The sequence below is a fragment of the Asterias amurensis genome, chromosome 8 (assembly GCF_032118995.1).
Source record: "Asterias amurensis chromosome 8, ASM3211899v1".
Lineage (NCBI taxonomy): Eukaryota > Metazoa > Echinodermata > Asteroidea > Forcipulatida > Asteriidae > Asterias > Asterias amurensis.
The window spans coordinates 7,618,415-7,634,048 of record NC_092655.1 but is presented as its reverse complement, the minus strand read 5'-3'; the positions used below and the strand labels follow the sequence as shown (position 1 = coordinate 7,634,048).

The following is a 15,634-nucleotide window of genomic DNA, read 5'->3' as shown; positions in this document are numbered from 1 at the left end:
TGTCCATGGTATGTTTTCTAAATATTTTTTCATTCATTCATTCATTCATTTTTATTAAAAAACCAACTGGCAGCACGAAGCTGAATAATGTGGCATAACAAGATAACAGTATTGATAAAAATAGCATAGATAAAACACACAAAAATTGCACCACCGCGGGGTACAAAGGAACATTATATAAGAAGACGACAATAAGTAAAAAAAAAATATTAGATAAACCACTAAAAGACACTTAAAAATGCACAGGGTGTTGGGGAACCCTCTTATACATTGAAACCCCACTATGGAATAAACCAGCTAAAAAATAGAAACCCTAGCAGTTAAAAACTGAACATATGACAAAAACAATGATAGCAAAAAAGGGAATTTTTTTTTGATAAAACAGAAGATATTAACAAACAGTTACAGGATGTGGGAGACCCTCATTTATGAGGGCATCATATAGGGAACATTATGAATAACTTTTTATGAACAGGGAAATAGCTGGAAACTACATATATCTGTCTAATGACCTGTGGCCACAGCTGTGGTATATTGTAAAAGAAATGTTATTGGTACCAAGTTTTGAACCTAGCAGGAAGTTTCTAAAAGGTTGCAAGCTTGTTTCAATTATAGGCTAATATCACTTAACAAGCAAATGAACTGTATAGCGTAAAATCTTTGTTTAGAAGTAGTGATTTAATACCATGACAATCTTTACAGACGCTGGACACTATTGGTAATTGTCAAAGACCAGTCATGTCACTTGCTGTATCTTAACATATGCATAAAATAACAAACCTGTAAAAATTTGAGTTCAATTGGTCGTCGAAGTTGCGAGATAATAACAAAAGAAAAAACACCCTTGTCAAATGAAGTTGTGTGCTTTCAAAATGCTTGATTTCGAGACCTCAAATTAATTCTAAATCTGAGGTCTCGAAATCAAACTCGTGGAAAATTACTTCTTTCTCGAAAACTACTCCACTTCAGAAGGAAACGTTTCTCCCAAAGTTTCTACAATATACCAACCCCTCTCCATTACTCGTTACCAAGTAAGGTTTTATGCTAATAATTATCTTGAGTAATTACCAGTAGTGTCCACTGCCTTTAACCAGTGATCTTGATATTTAAATCCAAACTTACCTTTGTAATTGTAGCCGAGACTGTTGCCAGTGAGCCAGTGATAGTTGTGAAGTTTTCAAACGTTACTGAAAAGCGTCTATCTGTACGGTTCCTCTTCCTGAATGTTGGAGGAAAAACGGCGGAGCACTTCTTTATATAACCTCATACCATCCGCGGACGGATACAGGAGTTGAAGTATAGCTACGCCAGGTCCGGTTATGCAAATTATAATCGAATGGACTTATACGTGCATTTGTAAATTTGGTTGTAGTTTGCATAACCGGAACTGACCAGAATAAAGCAAGCAACCACAACCAAACACACCCAAGGTTTTCTGCGCGGGCAGCATATCTATTGTTGTGTAGCTATACCTTTCCATGGATCCCGGATAGCTTGGTTTATTGTCAAGCACTTGTTTTCCCTTTCTTTAAGAGGGCATTTGTACGTTCAGTTTTGTTTTTTAGGTCCTTGATTGTTTATTGGGTTGTGTGGAGGGTGTTTGTTTGCTCGTTTGTTTGTTTGTTTGTTTGTTTTTTTGTTTTTTTGTTGGCTGGTTTGTTGGCTGGTTTGTTTGTTTGTTGTTTGTTATCGACTCTATAGCCTAATGATAAAACTCACCTAATTCAGTATAGTAGCCTACAAGATATATGGTAATATTTAGTTTAAAATAAAATATTTTTTGTTTTGTTTTATCCGGTCAAACATTTTCCACCTGTGGTTTATTAATATATATTTTTTCTCCATTTATCACCACGCGCCGTGTAAATCATGCATTAAATGCCCCGAATTTTAGGGTGTGTCGGGTCCACTCCTTGACCTCTAGCCTCGCTTTGAAAATCCCCACAACACTAATTTTGATACGAGAGGAAAGCCCTTGATCATGTCTATCCAATGGTGCTAAACTTGTTTAGATTGAGCAAGTATTTGGGGTCGAATTGACCAGTTGTAACTTGTGATTTTCTCTGTGCACAAAAATCCCATAGGGAGGCTTGTTGAGTTAGCTTCTGAGCACAGCCGCCTACTTGTCATTTTCGTTATCAAGAAGTATGGAAGCCGTCCTAAAACTTTAAAATTCGGATACAGGGACATGCCAGGATGACTCAGGTACAAACCGAGTCTCTCTAGCATTTTTAGTTCCAGAATGATTCAAGAGCATAGCTGACAGTTTTTATACAAGTCCGGGCTTTTTTTTCAATGAATATATATTTTTCCTCTGTGATTTTTTCTGTGAACAAAAATCCCATAGGGAGGCTTGTTGAGTTAGCTTGTTCGGAGCACAGCCGCCTACTTGTCATTTTCATTATCAAGAAGTATGGAAGCGCGATACATCACGCGCCACGCGCGACGCGCACACCAATCTCCTTATAAAGAGTTGTTTACCCTCTGGTAATTCAAACATGCAGACATGCAAACATTATTGTTCAATGATTTCTTTCAACGCAACACCCCTCCAGCTATGAAATTGTTAAGGAGGGCCTTAACCATTTCATAGCTGGAGGGTTGATGCGTTGAAAGAAATCATTGAACAATAATTTTTGCATTTTTTTTTTTTACTTTTTGGACCAAAACGTGTTGATGTTTTTTGACCGAAAAGGTATTTATGAATGTGAATCAAAGTGTGTTGCATTGGTTTTACAAAAGTGAGGGGTAGGCCTACAACAAAAGCCCTTTTCACACTAAAGATACTTCCCTGGAAACTCCCGGAAACCTTTGGTCGATCTGTACACACTACACAAAAATTCCCGGGAAATAGCCTATTCCCGGGAAATAATTACCCATGCTCAGGGGTAGGGTTAAAGGATTTAACCCCAGGGAAAGGCGTTTTTTTTAATTATGCTCTAGCTAGTGTTCTTTCAGAAGATCTGGGTGCTTGACGCCCGGCCAACCCCGAACACTTTTTGTTTGTTGGCAAAGGTAACATAAACGTAGTTGTTTAGATGAACAACGTTCTTTCGACTAGACTATGTGTAACAGATTCTTCTCAGTAGCATTGTTCGCCCATGAAAAGAGCCGGTTGGTTCTCCCAGAGCCTTTATTAACGGTTCAAACTGTCATGGACGACGTAAACAACATGTTGCAAAGTCAATGAAGTTCCAGAACCCTTTTTTTCAACAGTAGGCCAATAAAGACACATCGGTGTAATGGGTAAAACCAAAATCAATCATTTTTTATTCTCCATGCAAATTTCCATCTATTAAAGGCAGTGGACACTATTGGTAATTACTCGAAATAATTATTAGCATAAAACTTTTCTTTGTGACGAGTAATGGGGAGAGGTTGACGGTATAAAACATTGTGAGAAACGGCTCCCTCTGAAGTGCCATAGTTTTCGAGAAAGAAGTAATTTTCCACGAATTTGATTTCGAGACCTCAGATTTAGAACTTGAGGTCTCGAAATCGACCATCTAAACGCACACAACTTCGTGTGTTAAGGGTGTTTTTTCTTTCATTATTATCTCGCAACTTCTATGACCGATTGAGCTCAAATTTTCACAGGTTAGTTATTTTATGCATATGTTGAAATACACCAACTGTGAAGGCTGGTCTTTGACAATTACCAATAGTGTCCACTGCCTTAAAGATTGTCGTTGCTCGAATTGGATAACAGATATCGACTTTGAATGAACATCAAGCATCAACGCCCTGTAGCCGATGTCACGAAACGCTATAGGAGTAATCCTATTTCGAGTTAGGACGAGTAACTCGTCCTAACTTAGGATGGGTTCATTGCGTCCTAATGTCTTTGGATACGGAACTGAACTGATTGAGTGATTTAATTTGTTAAGCTTCTTGATTTCCTACCCTATTGTGGGTACCGTGTTACCTTTTTCTTTGTGTATTCATAAATACTTAAGACAGTTTATCCATTCTGATTGGTCGAGAGCGCATCACGTGGGGGGTGTTTAAACGGATAATATAACACCAGTAAAAAGTGTTTAAACATGGGCGTGACACGCGAGCTTGCACCTGTGCTTATAAGACAGTTTCTTCATTCCTCCTATAGACTGTGCAAGTCTCGCGCAGATTTGAACTTCCGGGACCATTGTGGTCCCAACCTTATGGAGTTTTACGTTGGGGAGATTTTGTTTCGTCCATTACTTTAGTTTAATATAGTTTATGACCATAAAAATGACATATGTTGTTAAAAATGTAATACTAATTAACAACATATATAAAAGTAAAAATAAGGTCAACATAATAACGAAGAAAAACCGATATTTAAACTTGACCTCAGGTCAGGTTACTTGTGAAAAATTAAGAATTTGTGCCCATCTCCGATCACGAAACTTACGCAGACGCTTGTTTTGGCCGCGCGGGGTGGAAAGCCTTTTCATTGGTCGCTTAGGCGTCGGCTTCCTCTTTAAAATGCGTCACGCGTTTATCTAACGCCCTTGCGACCATCGTGCGTCCGCGTATAAACCAGCTGTGAGTAGTTTCACATTCGGGCGTACATTTACAAAAGGGGTTTCAAAAATTTTAAGATCAAACAAACATCCTTGTCCCAGAGTTTTACTTTTGTCTATACATAGACTTTAACCGATATTTGTGTGTTTGTTTAAAAAGCTAAAACTAACTTAAACAAGCTCTATAGGGTATTTTTGTTGTTGAGATTCAGCATTAAGAATAAATTAAAGCAAAGATTTGATTCATTAAAAAAATAAAGTTCTTCAGTTGTCGTGTTTTCTCGCTCCGGTGCGCGCGAGACTTGCACAGTCTATTGGCCGAGAGCAACGGCTGGAACAGTTGTGCCACATCACGCGATACGCGCGACGCGCACACCAATCTCCTTAGAAGGAGTTGTTTACCAGAGGGCCTTACCATTTCATAGCTGGAGGGGTGTTGCGTTGAAAGAAATCATTGAACAATAATTCATTGCATTTTTTTATATACTTTTGGACCAAAAAGTGTTGATGTTTTTTGACCGAAAAGGTATTTATGAATGTGAATCAAACCCCAGGGAAAGGCGTTTTTTATCATGCTCTAGATAGTGTTCTTTCAGAAGATCTGGGTGTTTGACGCCCGGCCAACCCCGAACACTTTTTGTTTGTTGGCAAGGGTAACATAAACGCAGTTGTTTAGATAAACAACGTTCTTTCGTCTAGACTATGTGTAACAGATTCTTCTCAGTAGCATTGTTCGCCCTGAAAAGAGCCGGTTGGTTCTCCCAGAGCCTTTTTTGACGGTTCAAACTGTCAAGGACGACTTACACAACGTGTTGCAAAGTCAATGAAGTTCCAGAACCCTTTTTTTCAACAGTAGGTCAATAAAGACACATCGGTGTAATGGGTAAAACCAAAATCAATCATTCTTTATTCTCCATGCAAATTTCCATCTATTAACATCGTTGTTGCTCGAATTGGATACCAGATATCGTTAAGCCAAACTCTCTCTTGCAGCTTTGGATGAACATCAAGCATCAACGCCCTGTAGCCGATGTCACGAAACGCTATAGGAGTAATCCTATCTCGAGTTAGGACGAGTATTAACTCGTCCTAACTCGTCCTAACTTAGGATAGGTTCAATGCGTCTTTGGATACGGAACTGAATTGATTGAGTGATTTAATTTCACGCGTGAGAACAGAAACAGCTGCCACCAAGATGAAATACAATTTGGATAGAAAAGATAAATCCTTATTTATCCACAGTCTTAAGATTTTTAAACACTATTGGTAATTGTCAAAGACCAGTCATGTCACTTGCTGTATCTTAACAAATGCATAAAATAACAAACCTGTAAAAATTTGAGCTCAATTGGTCGTCGAAGTTGCGAGATAATAACGAAAGAAAAAACACCCTTGTCAAACGAAGTTGTGTGCTTTCAAAATGCTTGATTTCGAGATCTCAATTTAATTCTAAATCTGAGGTCTCGAAATCAAACTCGTGGAAAATTACTTCTTTCTCGAAAACTACTCGACTTCAGAAGGAAACGTTTCTCCCAATGTTTCTACAATAAACCAACCCCTCTCCATTACTCGTTACCAAGTAAGGTTTTATGCTAATAATTATCTTGAGTAATTACCAGTAGTGTCCACTGCCTTTAACCAGTGATCTTGATATTTAAATCCAAACTTACCTTTGTAATTGTAGCCGAGACTGTTCCCAGTGAGCCAGTGACAGTTGTGAAGTTTTCAAACGTTACTGAAAAGCGTCTATCTGTACGGTTCCTCTTCCTGAATGTTGGAGGAAAAACTTTTGCAGAAGTAAAAACGTCAGATAAGAATGATGTTGTGCGGCGGAGCACTTCTTTAAATAACCTCATACCATCCGCGGACGGATACAGGAGTTGAAGTATAGCTACGCCAGGTCCGGTTATGCAAATTATAATCAAATGGACTTATACGGGCATAACCGGACCTGACCAGCAAGCAACCACAAACACACCCACGGTAATTGCGTGGGCAGCATATCTATTGTTGTGTAGCTATACCTTTCCAAGGATCCCGGATAGCTTGGTTTATTGTCAAGCACTTGTTTTCCCTTTTTTAAGAGGGCGTTTGTTCGTTCAGTTTTGTTTTTTGGGTCCTTGATTGTTTATTGGGTTGTGTGTGGGGATGCTTGTTTGCTCGTTTGTTTGTTTGTTTGTTTGTTTGTTTGTTTGTTTGTTTGTTTGTTTGTTTGTTTGTTTGTTTGTTTGTTTGTTTGTTTGTTTGTTTGTTTGTTTGTTTGTTTGTTTGTTTGTTTGTTTGTTTGTTTGTTTGTTTGTTTGTTTGTTTGTTTGTTTGTTTGTTTGTTTGTTTGTTTGTTTGTTTGTTTGTTTGTTTGTTTGTTTGTTTGTTTGTTTGTTTGTTTGTTTGTTTGTTTGTTTGTTTGTTGGCTGGTTTGTTTGTTTGTTGTTTGTTATCGACTCTATAGCCTAATGTTAAAACTCACCTAATTCAGTATAGTAGCCTACAAGATATATGATAATATTTATGGTAATATTTTTTTTTTTTTATCCGGTCAAACATTTTCCACCTGTGGTTTATTAATATATATTTTTTCTCCATTTATCACCACGCGCCGTGTTAATCATGCATTAAATGCCCCGAATTTTAGGGTGTGTGTCGGGTCCACTCCTTGACCTCTAGCCTCGCTTTAAAAATCCCCACAACACTAAGTTTGATACGAGAGGAAAGCCCTTGATCATGTCTATCCAATGGTGCTAAACTTGTTTAGATTGAGCAAGTCTTAAGATTTTTAAATATGCAATATTTTATTTCTACTGCCCGTCTGTACAGGTAAAGTTGCCAGTGGATTAAAGGCCTCTCAACCAATCAAAAGGCTGTATCAAGTGTCATGTAATTTCTAATTTGCCAAATTTGAGGAGGGATATTGTGTGTTCATGCGCGCTGTATAATGTTGCACATCACTTTATCAATCCCTTCAGTGGACCACCCCTTCGTTAAATGCAATTTTATAGGTCGGGATTATATAGGAAGAATATTATTTACCATGTATACAGTATACAGATGAATCATAGTATACCGAAACATATAGTACAATTGGAATACAGGGAAGTTAACAATCAAACAGTGAACGGTCAGCGAAATTAAAATAAAAGTAATAAAGGACAAATAAATGAAAATTACCGATTACCGAAGAATTAAACTCACCGACATCCGATTGGCATGGGTTTGTACATCCACTTTTATATCCAAGTTCCTTGAGCTATTTTTATTCAGATTTTCGCTCAGATTGGGCATACTATTAATTTAGTATCCGAAAGACTTAATTTAACACACAATGTTGTCATTGCGTCATGGATCTCCCTTTGTTGATGACGATTCAATAATGGTGTTCCCCCATTATTTTGTTATAAACATTGATGAAGGGTTTACCCCGTGCCTATAGACAGCTGCTGTCACATTTTGGATCTGGATTCTTTGATTTTGTAAACACAAAATTGTGTTTGCAACTCTGAAATCTGAAACTGACGGTTCCCACCCACCCTTTTGTTCGAGGACCCCCCCCCCCTTTCAACTGAGATACCAATACACACACGCACCCCCCCCCCCCCCCATATGCATTATTTAAAAAGTTATTTCGGGTACCTTATTTCGGGTACAGTTTACCCCTCCGAAGGAAGGTCAAAGTGTTCCATATTTCTACCCTATTTCTGTCACAGTTTGACCTCTCATTGTCCTCTAGGGTAAAGGTCAAAGTGTTTCAGAGAGTCTATATTAAGTTTAAAGTCACCTGGAAGTGGTATTTTTTCAAAATAAAGCTTTTGTCACTAATGTATGTGTTTTGATGAGTGGAATGTGAATAAACAGTTAACTAAGGTTTTAAAAAATCAGTTCTTATGTTATTTACAAATTTACGAGTAGACCCCGACCCGAGAGGGGGCTGTTCGTGACGTCATTCGAGGCAGACTTTGCCTGTAATGTGTAGAGTAAACACAATTGCAAAGTACATGTACGGACCAAGTCGTGAGTTTGTACGTTTCAAAAAAAAAATAATAATGGTTTTTTTCCGGCAATGCCGACCAGGTGTATTGCTGCTGAATGCAGAAAAACACTTTTTGAAATGTACCAACTCACGACTTGGACGTACATGTACTTTGCACGTGTGTTTACTATACGCACTGCAGGCAAAGTCTGCCTCGATTGACGTCACAAAAGGGGTAGGCTGAGTCAGCCCCCCAAACAACTTTATATATTTTTTAAACATATAAATCGTGACAAACAACTACTAAAAAAGTTGTTTTATTGTTCGTAAGCATATACTCTTATGTTTGAAAGAAAAAAATTATATTTCCAGGTGACTTTAACTACTCCTATACATATAATTTAAGAGACTAAGACCAATGAAATTGCTAAGTGAAAAAGTAAATAAAAGTATAAAACAAAAAAGAGGGAGAATTTAGTACGAACATTTATTAAATAACAGCAACACCACTTTGCGCATATTTTCTCTGAAAAAAGGTCGTTTAAACTTAGATCCGTTTTCGTCTTTCATAGAACCTTCTGGATACACAATACTTGTCAAATTTCCGTTTTTTCTTTCATAGCTTAAAGTGGACACAATGTCGTTTTGTTATTCAAATAGATCCGGTTGCGGGTCCACAAACTAGTTTTCACTCAATCAAAAGGGGTTAATGGCTGGATGATCATAAATCAGTTCAGAGACTCAGAGAGTATTATGTTACGGGTCCTAGCTTTTATAGGCACTGCCGTAGGTGCTCACTGGTGGTGTTTATCGCATTATTTTTACCAAATAGAATTTGTTTTATATTTGCAAACTTAAGTAATTGTCAAAGACCAGCTTTCCCAATCTGTGTATTCCATGCTTACAAAATAGCAAGTCTCTGAAAGGTTGGATTGAAGTTTTCATCGACTTTGCAAGAAAGTAATGAAAGTAAAAACCACCCTCGTTGCGTATAAATGTAGGCTTTCCCTGAGAAAAGTCTCAGGCCTGAAGCCTTCAAAGTCCCTTTAGGGAACCATCTCAAGATGTTGACTTTTGCCGCAGCTGCTATTAGGGGAAAGTCCCTTAAAAAAACATCTTAAGATGTTGAATTTTGCTGCAGCTGCTATTAGGGGAAAGTCCCTTAAAAAAACACTTCAAGATGTTAACTTCAGTGCCGCAGCTGTTTTTAGGGGAAGTCCCTTTAGCAAACCACCTCAAGAACGTTGACGTCACCTTGCCTTTATAGTTTTGCTTGTATACTATTGACTATCCAAATAAAAAAGATTGTAAGATGCTTGGCCACTGACAAACTCACCTGGATGGTTTCCCCGCCATTCATGGCATCACTATTTGGCTCACATACTTCGTGAGACAGAGTCTGAAGCGTCCATCAATGTAGTCTGTGTAATTGAGTGTATTCCCTGTCAAATTCCCGTTTAGAGAAGCGAAGGGATGTTCTGTATAGGGTTGTTTATCTCTAACTTATATCTTCAAGTTTTTCCCCTACCAATGAAAAATAAAGGCCAGAAACAGGTTCGTGGTAATCCTGTATATATTTTAAAACCCTCCTGGGAAGCACGGGAAGTTCAGTTGCAGCAGCAAAATCATCGTTTCATAACTCACTATCCTATACGTCCATCCTTTAGCTACTTTCCAGATAGCCCATTCAGTTGCGCCCATAACGACCGATCTTAATTGAGCCAGGATACTATGTTGCCGCTTATTGGCCTAAGATTGCACCACAGAGGATGCAAAATTTCCCCCGGCCCTTAGGCGGGCCCGGACCCATGCCGTAAAGGCTTCACACTCGCATGCTCACTCTTCGACAGATTTGCCCCCTAAAACTTGTGTCATAGATCCGCACCTGAAGATGCTGTTAACTCAAAAGGTTCTACTGCTGCTCACATTTTAAAGGCTTATGTTCTGTTTCATTCTGTTGCATCTTATCGGCCAAAGATTGCACCACAGAGCATAGAAAGCAATGCAAAATTTCCCCCGGCCCTTATTTGTTACTTTCGAATGAACAGAATAGGAGGAGATACACAAAAATGCACTGAGGCCTCTGTTAATAAAACCATCAAAATATAATCATTGAAAAGCTGAACTGTTCCATTTTCCTTACAGGGAACAGTCGAGATGTCACCTTTCGTGGTTGCATTCTGTATATTCATTAAATATTAGATAAATAACAATATTGTACATTTCAGTGAAAACGGGTAACTAGAAAAAGAGGGAGAAAAAACTGAAACAATATGAAATCTATATTAGTCACATCATAACTCTTTTTCTATTTGTAGCTCCGTCTTTCATCGAATTTTAAGATTGAGGCCTTTCATTTCCACACGTGTTCAGTTTCCATTCATACCTTTCACTTTGAAAGGTGGACACATTACGGCCTTTGTCATTTGGGTCCGGGTTTTACAAACCACTATGAAAAGGAAACCCAAACTACCTGGTGTGACAGTTATTGGGCGACACAACAAACAACATACAGGGCCAACATTGAACAAATGATTTAGTTAAGCCGGGGCTCCCCCATTTTTTTTCTTCAAAACATTGAACAAATGATTTAATTAAGCCGGGGCTCCCCCAATTTTTTGGTCAAAACATTGAACAAATGATTTAGTTAAGCCGGGGCTCCCCCAATTTTTTTGTCAAGATGTTATCAAGAGGTGTTTATCCGTGAAGGCGCCGCGCCCTCCCCATGTTCCATTGGTTCATGTATATGGCCTAGATTACAACATAGAGATGCCGACCCATCCTTGCTGAGCTGGACAACGATGAATAAGTAAACTAGTACATTATATTCAACATATTAAACATGCCATTTTTTGCTAGAATTAGCGTTTGGACATACGATATTGCAATTGGTGCTTTCAATGTTTCCATTGCTCCCAATTGACAGTACTGTTTATACCACAGTATACCAGACCTGAGGTCACGGACATTTTGTCCGTTCACTGTTAAAAGTTGTGAGACTTCTGCATGTTTTAATTTGTTTATATTTATTTGTAATTTTTATTGGACCCTTTACACTTATACTATGGGAGTACAATCCAAAGTTGATCTTTTAAATTTGGCTACATTAAAGGCAATCGGTCGTCGAAGTTGCGAGATAACTATGAAAGAAAAAACACCCTTGTCACACGAAGTTGTGTGCTTTCAGACGCTTGATTTCAAGACCTCAAATTCTAAACGGAGGTCTTGAAATCAAATTCATGCAAATAAGTACTCCTTTCTCAAAAAACTACGTTACTTCAGAGTGAGCCGTTTCTCACAATGTTTTATACTATCAACAGCTCCCGATTACTCATTACCAAGAAAGGTTTTGCTAACAATTGTTTTGAGTAATTAACAATAGTGTACACTGCCTTTAAGGATGAAGGGATTCGTTCAGAAGACACAGCAAAAGGCGCGTCATACTAGATTGACTGTCGGTGCGGACCGGATATGCAAAAAAGAATTTGTTTTATTAGCTGTTTCGTAGCGCAGCGCAGCGAAACAGCTATTTTAATTTGGTTGTTTCAGGACTGTTCAATACTCGCATTTTTTTTTGCATGGTTCCTAAAGAGCAATTGCAATGAAACTTTCAGTGATGAAGGGCATTGGTGCAAGGAGGGTCCTAAAAGAAATTCGTCATGATGACGTCATCACCGGTCACGTGACGTCATCTTAAAGGTGTTTTATTTAAATCTTTGAAAATCTATATCAAATCAACCACAAGAGACCGTAGCTTTCTGTTAACGGGATTGGGTAGGGATTAATTGGGTCTTCATTTTATTTAATGTGCGTGACCTCACACATGACCTCTACTTCCGGTCGAAACGGGCCAAAAACGAAAGTGCCATGTAACTCAAAAGTGGTAACAGTTATGAAGTTGCTTTCCCATGGACGTAAGTGTCTAGCGAGGGTGGGCAGTTCAAAAAAACTATTGATGACGTCATAAATTGCAACAGCGCCCTCTAGTGGCAGGTTGAAATTTCTTCAAAATGGACTTTTTGAAGATGTCTGTGGCGAAGTTTTTGTAATCACTTTAAATTTTACACACACATTTACTGTCTGGCAGGCATCATATGTGTGAAATTTCAGATCAATAACGTCATCGGGAGTCACGTGACGCGGTATTAAAGGTGCACTTTTTGAAGTCGTATAATATTTGAAGTCGTAATGAAGCCATTATGTTGAAACTATGTAGATTGTTAGATATTAGCAAGTTCTCGTGAATTGTGGAATGACGTCATGATGACGTCATCACATGATTTTTAAAGATTTTTTCAATTTTTACACCTTTAAAACACATCAATTGCTATCTGAACATGGTATAATCCAAATTATTTCTTTATTTATGCCACTTTGGGCAAATTGCTTTGAATACACAACACATTTAAAACTCAAATGAGAAATTTGAAATGTTATTGACGAAACAGCTATGTATTTGTGCAATGCCATAAGGTTGCGTGCCATAGCCTCACGCACACATTGCCATGCCAATGTGCGTAATCATTTGTACACGAAAATTGCTTTGAATACACAACAAATTTAAAACTCAAATGAGAAACTTGAAAAGTTATTGACGAAACAGCTATGTATTTGTGCAATGCCATAAGTTTCCGTGCCATGGCCTCACGCACACATTGCCATGCCAATGTGCGTAATCATTTGTACACGAAAATTGCTTTGAATACACAACAAATTTGAAACTCAAATGAGAAACTTGAAATGTTATTGACGAAACTACGGAACTGCTGCCATAAGGTTGCGTGCCATAGCCTCACGCACACATTGCCATGCCAATGTGCGTAATCATTTGTACACGCAGTCAATGCCATGCCAATGTGCGTAATCATTTGTACACAAATACCATGCCGTGTCCTTGTACACACACCCGATTGCGTGTATTCCGTATGTAGTTGCATTTTGTACACAGGTAATATCCTCATGCACATTCTTAAAGGAAACGTTGCCTTGGATCGGACGAGTTGGTCACTCAAAAGCGTTTGAAACCGTTTTGTTATGAAATATATATGGTTAGAAAGATGTTTTAAAAGTAGAATATAATAATCCACACAAGTATCACTCAAAATTGCACGGTTTTCTTTTTACGTCGCGAACTATCACGGTCGGCCATTTATGGGAGTCAAAATTTTGACTCCCATAAATGGCCGACCGTGTTATTGGACGAGGTAAAAAGAAAACCACGCAATTTCGAGGCATATTTGTGTAGATCATTGTATTCTACTTTTACATCATCTTTCTAACCATATGCATTTTATAACAAACGGTCACAAAACGCTTTTCAAAGACCAACTCGACCGATCCAAGGCAACGTGTTCCTTTAACTGTACACAAGCAATGGCAAGCTCCATCATGAAAGGTATTGGTCCTATGATGATGATCCTAAAGCAAGGATTTCATGATGACGTCATCACCGGTCACGTGACATCATCTTAAAGGTGTTTTATGTTAACTGTTTGAAAATCTATATCAAATCAGCCACAAGAGACCGCAGGTTTTTGTTTGCGGGATTGGGTAGGGATAAATTAGGTCTTCATTTTATTTTGTGTGCGTGACCGGTCAGGCAGGCATCATAATTATGTGTGAAGTTTCAGATCAATGACGTCATCGGGATCACGTGATTGCACTTTTTGAAGTCGTATAACTCCCGTAGTAACAATGCGACTTTATTGAAACTTGGTAGGTTGTTAGATATTGGCGAGTTCTTGTGAATTATAAAATGCCGTTATGATGACGTCATCACACGATTTGTTATGATTTTTTTTAATTGTTGCACCTTTAAGTCATCAGTTGCTAACTAAACATGGTATATAAAAGGAATTTCTCTTTAATTTATGCCTAATTGGGCTAACTGCTTTGAATACACACAAAAATCTAATTCAGTTGAGAATTTGAAAATTTATTGACGAATCAGCTATGCATTTGTGCACAAATGCAATTATGTCTAGTTTTTATAGAGTCACTTCTCAAAATTGTCAACGTATTCACGCACTTTCGTCAAATCCTAGGAAATCTGGAACCTGCAGTTTATTGAAAACAAATCAGGTGAAATCTTTGCTATAATTGTTCTCCCTGGAAATATCTGGCTGATTATAATAATATGGGGCTTATTATAATAACACTAAGTATCAATTTTTATTGAGCTCTTTTTCAATTGGTACCGTACTGTTGACGTCATGGGGACCGCATTTCCAGGCGCTGTATAGCTCGGCACTGCATTTCATAGACACAATGGATTCACATTCTTTATTGATCAAGGTCTATATTGATCCCCTGATTGTTGTCCCAATGACTTGCCTTGACGCTTTATAAGAACCGGACACACAGTAGTAAGCCGTCCTGGTTCTTTGTGTTGAGCCCATTGAAGTAGAACGGGAAATAACAAGGGTAATTCCCGAGCAGTTATTACAACTGTGTTTTTGTAATCCACATTTAGGCCCATATCCAGGGATTAAATTACTATTTTGGGAGGTGCGGATATGATGGAAAACCTGCACTGTTTTGCAGAAGACCATTCGGGAATAATGAAGAAACCTGTATCCGGCTAACTAGTTTTGAAGCGGCACATCATTTTTGGCAAAAAAAGTAGAAAACCTTTTCTGGGCTAGACTTGTCTTGTGAAGGCACTTCACCGTAGAAAACCTATTAGCAAATGTGACTGGTTTTGTAGCGGCACACCATTTCGGCAAATGGTGGAAGACCGTCTACAGTTTATAGTCTATAGTGTTATACCTGGGATGGCAAATAGGATTATGGGCCAATACCGGTTTTGTTATGACGCACCATTTTTGCAAAATGGTTGAAAACCTCTATTAGACCAACACTGGTTTGTAGCTGCACACTATTTTGGCAACTGTACTGGGGTGGATTTCACAAAGGTAGTCCTAACTTAGGACTAGTCCTAGGCAATGCTAAGAGATAGGACCAGTCCTAAGTTAGGATGAGTTACTGGTCCTAACTTAGGACCAGTCCTATCTCTTAGCATTGCTTAGGACTAGTCCTAAGTTAGGACTACCTTTGTGAAATCCACCCCTGGGCCGATTACTCAACCACTTAACACATAACAATAAAGGTTTCTTTTCTCCTTGGTTATTAAATCTCCAGGCATTTAAATTTAATATAATTTTAT

The 15,634-nt window shown here is 38.3% G+C and overlaps 1 protein-coding gene across 2 annotated transcripts in view; it reads right to left on the bottom strand.

The window, feature by feature from the left end:
- The window catches only part of LOC139940811 (probable polyketide synthase 1), an 88,207-nt gene extending 81,777 nt beyond the window's left edge, over window positions 1–6,430 (bottom strand). The window contains exons 1-2 of one of the 2 annotated variants that reach the window (XM_071937196.1): window positions 6,176–6,430; window positions 1,123–1,219 (exon numbers count right to left, since the gene is read on the bottom strand). The gene's annotated coding sequence lies outside the window, so the exon portion shown is untranslated. The remainder of the gene's footprint in view (window positions 1–1,122; window positions 1,220–6,175) is intronic. The other variant, XM_071937195.1, reaches the window with a different exon arrangement.
- Window positions 6,431–15,634: the final 9,204 nt, after the last annotated feature.